The following is a 7,679-nucleotide window of genomic DNA, read 5'->3' on the forward strand; positions in this document are numbered from 1 at the left end:
CATATACATACACACATACATGCATACATACATATATATGGGCACATAAACACACATACACATATGAATCCATATATACATACACACACTATAATGGAACATATACATGCGTACATATACATAAACACACACATACATCTATGCACACATAAATAAAGGTACATAGGCAATGTTTGATCGAGAAAGTTTACATGATTACAAAATAAGGAAAGAATACACATTAAAAAAGAAAACAAAAGAACAAAGAAAAAAATATATATGCGTGCATAGGTATTATTATGCACGCAAGATAATATTACAACACATGCATCGACATACCCAATTATGAACATAATTATACAAAGGAAACCAAAATTATGATTAGTACGAGTCAAGGTTAGGTTAGGTTAGGTTAGGTTAGGTTAGGTTAGGTTAGGTTAGGTTAGGTTAGGTCAAAATTTCTGATATAAAAATTATTGAACACTTTCCCTCTTACGGTTAGGTTAGGTTTATTTAGGTTAGGTTAGGTTAGGTTAGGTTAAGTTTGTTTAGGTTAGGTTAGGTTAGGTTAGGTTAGGTTAGGTTAGGTTAGGTCAGGTCAAAATTTCTGATATATAAATTATTGAACACTTTCCCTCGTACGGTTAGGTTAGGTTAAAATTTCTGATATAAAAATTATTAAACACCTTCCGTCGTACGGTTAGGTTAGGTTTGTTTAGGTTAGGTTAGGTTAATTACCTCGGAGCCCGAAGGGTAAGGGACGGCGCCCGCGTACGAACTAACCATGGCGGCGCGTACGGGGGTCCGGGAGCGGCGAACCTTGAAAGAAAGCGGTGGCGATGTACGATGCCCTAACTTGGGGGTGCATCGGGATCGACCCTGCGACAAAGGGGCGAGTGCTGAACAACCGAAGTTTGGCGCCGTGGCGTTTTCGGGGGGTTCTCAATCGGTCGTAAAAGCTACTATAGGCGGGATGGCGCGGCCACCGAGCGGCCGCAATAAATGTGACTGGCTTCGCTTCGCGGAGATCGAGGCTGCGTTCGCTTTCCGAGCTCGGAGCCGCGACTTGACTCGGAGCCCGAAGGGCAAGGGACGGCGCCCGCGTACGAACTAACCATGGCGGCGCGTACGGGGGTCCGGGAGCGGCGAACCTTGAAATAGAGCGGTGGCGATGTGCGATGCCCTAACTTGAGGGTGCATCGGGATCGACCCTGCGACAAAGGGGCGAGTGTTGAACACCCGAAGTTTCACGCGGTGGCATTTTCAGGGGGGTTCTCAGTCGGCTTTAAAAGCATATGTAGGAGGAATGGTGCAGCAGCCAACCTCGGAGCGAGGAAGTTAAACAATGAATGCAATCGAGCGAGGAGAACGTTCTCGTAACTTGGCTCGGAGCCCGAAGGGTAAGGAATGGCGGTCGCGTACGAACTAACTATGGCGGCGAGTACGGGGGTCCGGGAGCGGTGAACGTTAAAGGGAAGCAGTGGCAGTGTACGATGCTCAAAATTGAGGGTATGACCCTGCGACAAAGGGGCGAGTGTTGAACAACCGAAGTTTGGCGCCGTGGCATTTTCAGGGGGTTCTCAGTCGGCTTTAAAAGCATATGTAGGAGGAATGGTGCAGCAGCCAACCTCGGAGCGAGGAAGTTAAACAATGAATGCAATCGAGCGAGGAGAACGTTCTCGTAACTTGGCTCGGAGCCCGAAGGGTAAGGAATGGCGGTCGCGTACGAACTAACTATGGCGGCGAGTACGGGGGTCCGGGAGCGGTGGAACGTTAAAGGGAAGCAGTGGCAGTGTACGATGCTCAAAATTGAGGGTATGACCCCTGCGACAAAGGGGCGAGTGTTGAACAACCGAAGTTTGGCGCCGTGGCGTTTTCGGGGGGTTCTCAATCGGTCGTAAAAGCTACTATAGGCGGGATGGCGCGGCCACCGAGCGGCCGCAATAAATGTGACTGGTTTCGCTTCGCGGAGATCGAGGCTGCGTTCGCTTTCCGAGCTCGGAGCCGCGACTTGACTCGGAGCCCGAAGGGCAAGGGACGGCGCCCGCGTACCAACTAACCATGGCGGGGCGTACGGGGGTCCCGGGAGCGGCGAACCTCGAAGGAAAGCGGTGGCCATGTACGATGCCCTAACTTGAGGGTGCATCGGGATCGACCCTGCGACAAAGGGGCGAGTGTTGAACACCCGAAGTTTCACGCGGTGGCATTTTCAGGGGGTTCTCAGTCGGCTTTAAAAGCATATGTAGGAGGAATGGTGCAGCAGCCAACCTCGGAGCGAGGAAGTTAAACAATGAATGCAATCGAGCGAGGAGAACGTTCTCGTAACTGGCATTTTCAGGGGGTTCTCAATCGGTTTTAAAAGCATATGTAGGAGGACTGGTGCAGCAGCCAGCCAACCACCGAGCGAGTCTCGGAGTGAGAGGAAGTTAAACAATGAATGATTCTCAGTCGGCTTTAAAAGCATATGTAGGAGGAATGGTGCAGCAGCCAACCTCCGAGCGAGGAAGTTAAACAATGAATGCAATCGAGCGAGGAGAACGTTCTCGTAACTTGGCTCGGAGCCCGAAGGGTAAGGAATGGCGGGTCGCGTACGAACTAACTATGGCGGCGAGTACGGGGGTTCTCAATCGGTTTTAAAAGCATATGTAGGAGGACTGGTGCAGCAGCCAGCCAACCACCGAGCGAGTCTCGGAGTGAGAGGAAGTTAAACAATGAATGATTCTCAGTCGGCTTTAAAAGCATATGTAGGAGGAATGGTGCAGCAGCCAAACCTCGGAGCGAGGAAGTTTAAACAATGAATGCAATCGAGCGAGGAGAACGTTCTCGTAACTTGGCTCGGAGCCCGAAGGGTAAGGAATGGCGGTCGCGTACGAACTAACTATGGCGGCGAGTACGGGGGTCCGGGAGCGGTGAACGTTAAAGGGAAGCAGTGGCATCGGGATTGACCCTGCGACAAAGGGGCGAGTACTGAACACCCGAAGTGTCGCGCCGCGGCCCTTTTTACGGCGCACTATACGCTCAAAATCGAGGGTATAGCGGGATTGACCGTGCGACAAAGGGGTGAGTATTGAACACCCGAAGTTTCGCGCGGTGGAATTTTCAGGGGGTTCTCAATCGGTTTTAAAAGCATATGTAGGAGGACTGGTGCAGCAGCCAGCCAACCACCGAGCGAGTCTCGGAGTGAGAGGAAGTTAAACAATGAATGCAATCGAGCGAGGAGAACATTCTCGCAACCCCTATTACTACGGTAGCGTAGAGAGCGCGCGCGCGCCGGATACCAGAGGTCGAGACTTCGGTGTCCGAGAAAGCGACGTACTCTATACGGATGCTACGATCCAAAACCTCAAGTTTACGCGAGAACGATGAGAAGACGGGCAGTCGAAGACGGCGATATCTTTCAGACTCCGTGGAAACACGGCCCTATCACTCACGTCCCGCCGGGTAGAAAATACAAATACTCGCGCGCGGGCGGTTAGAGGGTTAGAAGCCAACTCGGATGGTCGGTGATGTCGTATAATTTATATTTTACGGGAGCGGCGCCGACCTCATCGTTCATTAATCTCGCGGAGACTCACGATGGAAATGTGTCAAACCATTACGATATGATTATCGAAAGCGAAAGCGAGTCCTATAAACGAAAAGCGTTATAAAGGGATGACCAAGGTGGAGTAGGGCGTCAATAAGTCGGCCCTTGCGTTGAAGCCTAGCATCCATTGAGCGCTCAATCGGAACAATAGGGAAACCGTATAATACGAAATATATAAAACCAATTTTGGTCGCTGCCGTCGGTGAGGCGGGATGAGGAGGAGGAGGTGGGGTCGTAACTAAGCGGGCTGTATCGGGCCGTCGGGCGAACGTCTCTAACTCGCCGGTTCCGCCGACGCCGCCGCTCCGTTGCTTCCTTCGCTGTCTCTCTTCTACGCAGCCGGTCGGTAGCTTCTCAAAATAATAATAATGATAAGACGCTGTTTCACGCGTCGATCTGGTTGATCCTGCCAGTAGTCATATGCTTGTCTCAAAGATTAAGCCATGCATGTCTAAGTTCAGACCCTTCCTTAGTGTGAAACCGCAAACGGCTCATTAAATCAGTCATTATTTACTGGATGATGGTTATCGGTACTTGGATAACCGTGGCAATTCTAGAGCTAATACATGCAACAGAGCTCCGACACCCGGCCCTTACGTTCGGAGAATATCCTAGTTCGGGTCGCGGCGGAAGGGCGCAATTATTAGGTTCCACAAACCGAGCGGGCTCTCGAGCCCGATAACTTTGGTGGTGGTGACTCTGGTTAATATTGCTGAGCGTTGAGGCCTTCGCGCCGACGCTACATCCTTCGAGAGACTGCCTTATCAGCTTATTCGTATGGTAAACGCCTACGATGGCTGTAACGGGTAACGGGGAATCTGGGTTCGATTCCGGAGAGGGAGCCTGAGAAACGGCTACCACATCTAAGGAAGGCAGCAGGCACGCAAATTACCCACTCCCGGCACGGGGAGGTAGTGACGATAAATAACGATGCGGGACTCTTCCGAGGCCTCGCAATCGGAATGAGTTTACCCTAAATCCTTGAGCGAGGATCCATTGGAGGGCAAGTCTGGTGCCAGCAGCCGCGGTAATTCCAGCTCCAATAGCGTATATTAAAGTTGCTGCGGTTAAAAAGCTCGTAGTTGGACTTTGGGTCCGTATCGGGGGCCCACCCAAGGCTCGGCCTCGGCGAGGTTTCGCTGCTAAGCGAGTAGGTCTCCGCCGCGTTGCGTCGATTCGGCGATTCGCGCGATCGGGTGATCACTAGCGGGTACGCGGTTAAGTAAGGTTCTCGGTCTCGGCTTTGAACGGTGGGAGGTAGGGAGGTTCGTCGTAGGACTCCTCGTTGGGCCCTTGGCAACCTAATTCTCCTCTCTCTCGTCGGCCCCGTTCCGTTAACCCCAAACACCGCGTGCTTGCTGTGCTAACCCATCCGCGTCGCCGCTTCTTCCTTCACGACGCCCATTCTCGTAGCGGCCTCGACCCGAGTCACCGAACCTAGGTGGTTAATCCCCCGACTACGGGTTTATTAAAAAGGCCGTCGGCGCTCACGGGATGCTCTTTACCGAGTGTCCCGCGTGGCCGATGACGTTCACTTTGAAAAAATTAGAGTGCTCAAAGCAGGCAAAAATTAACGCCTGAATGTCTATGCATGGAATGATGGAACAGGACCTCGGTTCTGAATATTTTTTCTCTCGGTTTTATAGGAACCCGAGGTAATGATTAACGGAGACGGACGGGGGCATTAGTATTGCGGCGCGAGAGGTGAAATTCTTGGACCGTCGCAAGACTAACTACTGCGAAAGCATTTGCCAAGAACGCTTTCATTAATCAAGAACGAAAGTTAGAGGATCGAAGGCGATCAGATACCGCCCTAGTTCTAACCTTAAACGATGCTAACTAGCGATCCGCTTATGTCATTCCCACGACTGAGCGGGAAGCCCCCGGGAAACCAAAGTTTTTGAGTTCCGGGGGTAGTATGGTTGCAAAGCTGAAACTTAAAGGAATTGACGGAAGGGCACCACCAGGAGTGGAGCCTGCGGCTTAATTTGACTCAACACGGGGAAACTTACCAGGCCCAGACACCGGAAGGATTGACAGATTGAGAGTTCTTTCTCGATTCGGTGGTTGGTGGTGCATGGCCGTTCTTAGTTGGTGGAGCGATTTGTCTGGTTAATTCCGATAACGAACGAGACTCTACCCTACTAACTAGTCGGTGGATCGTATCCCTAGTCGGGATCACTTACCGCGGGGGGGTCGTACGTTCGCGAGTTCACGGTATCAAAACGACCGGCTCGTCTTCCGCGCCCTGCGTGAACTTTCGGCTCATCCTCCCTCCTTTCGGGGGGTGGGGGAATCAATGGGTTCGGAAGGGAGCGTAACGGGTTAGCGGGGGGGCTGGCTCCTTGGTGCCTGCTCGCGTTCGGAAAGCCTCCTATCTAGCGGGGTGCTCGGCTTAGGGGCGTCCATCGCACAGTCTTCTTAGAGGGATTGGTGGTTGCCAGCCGCACGAGAGAGAGCAATAACAGGTCTGTGATGCCCTTAGATGACCTGGGCCGCACGCGCGCTACAATGAAGGGTGCAACGTGCTACTCCCCCTCCGAGAGGAGAAGGTAACCGTGCAAACCCCTTCCCAATTGGAATTGGGGCTTGCAATTGTTCCCCATGAACGAGGAATTCCCAGTAAGCGCTGATCACGAGTCGGCGATGATTAAGTCCCTGCCCTTTGTACACACCGCCCGTCGCTACTACCGATTGAATGATTCAGTGAGGACGTCGGACAAGCGCCCTCGGCATCCTACCTTGAATACCGACTCTCCCCCTGTCTTTGACAGCGTGCGGGTTCATAGAGCCGCTTTCTCGGAGGCGCCCCGGGCAGTCTTGAAAGACGTCCAAACTTGATCATTTAGAGGAAGTAAAAGTCGTAACAAGGTTTTCGTTGGTGAACCAGCGGAAGGATCATAAAAAATTATGAATGCAAAAGGGAAGCTAGCGCCCTCGTTTCGAAGTATTATTATTATTATTATGATTCCGTAACGGATGATGATGATGATGATGATGATTTCGGCGCGGAAAGACTAGCGCTCGTCTTTTTCTCTCTCGAAAGGGACTCCTTGGAACCTCCTTGGCGAGACGAACGCCATGCTTGAAAGTGGAGAGAAACTTCTTAGACACTGGTCGCGGGTAGTACGTCGAACGCTCGTCGATCGCTAGAAAATAGAATATTTCTTCTTTCTTAGCGTCTCGAGCTATCGTCCGAACCCCGCTTCTATACTTCGTAACACTCCAATTCTTGCTTAGGTTAGTACTCTCCGCGGAGCGACCAACCGAACCGAACCGAGAGAGAGAGAGAAAGACGCTTAGGCCGGTACGGTCGCTCGGCGTTAGAGCGGCTATTTACCTCATAAAACCAGAGAGTGTGCGGCGCCTCGGCCGTCTTTTTGACACCTTCTCGACTACGCTCCGTCCGTAAGGACGGGGTCCGCCGCGTAAGGTCTTATCCAAGAAGGTCGAGTCCGCTTAATAACTCTTTGAATGAAGTATCGCAGCGCAGCTCTTGCCGTGTGACAGCTCGTAGGAGGTGCGTCCTCCGCCCAGAGCCTCCACCACCACCACCGCTTGTGCCGTCCGTCGAAAGCGTCCTAAAGTCTCCTCGACTAGCGGGCGTTAGTAGTCGTGCGACACGGTGATTGTGGCTGGCTGGCTGGCTGGCTGGGCGGGTAGGGACGCTTCTACGAGTCGGCATGTGTTGTAACCGCCCTCTCGAGGGGTAGGGAACGCTAGATCGCCATAGCGATCTAGTCAGTACCGAAACTCGGGAGCGTGAACAACCGCAAAGTGGGAACGTTGCTCCCTCGAACGAATGATTCGGTATTAGATGATTTCGGGCGGAAAGCAAATTTTTTTTTTCTCGCGGGGACGGAACCTATGCGAGACGAATGCTAAAAGCTTGAAAATGGAGAGAAACTTCTTAGAAACTGATCGCGAGTAGTACTTCGAACGCTCGATCGCTAGAAAAATAAAGGCGTTTATCCCCGCCTCCCCTTAGACCCCTAACCGGGCAGGGAGAGAGTTTAGGGGGTTCAAGCGTATTTCTTAGCGTCTCGAGATATCGGACGAACCTCGCTTCTGTTCTTCGTAACGCTCCTTTTCTCGCTGGGTATAGTAGTCTCCA

General features: G+C 52.0%; 1 pseudogene; it reads left to right on the forward strand.

The window, feature by feature from the left end:
- Positions 1 to 3,958: 3,958 nt before the first annotated feature.
- Positions 3,959 to 6,469, forward strand: LOC148314302 (18S ribosomal RNA; annotated as a pseudogene).
- The last annotated feature ends 1,210 nt before the right edge of the window (positions 6,470 to 7,679 follow it).

This window comes from Idiotropiscis lumnitzeri, unplaced genomic scaffold (assembly GCF_059441095.1).
Source record: "Idiotropiscis lumnitzeri isolate Australia: NSW breed Sydney's pygmy pipehorse unplaced genomic scaffold, RoL_Ilum_1.0 HiC_scaffold_336, whole genome shotgun sequence".
NCBI classification, from domain to species: domain Eukaryota; kingdom Metazoa; phylum Chordata; class Actinopteri; order Syngnathiformes; family Syngnathidae; genus Idiotropiscis; species Idiotropiscis lumnitzeri.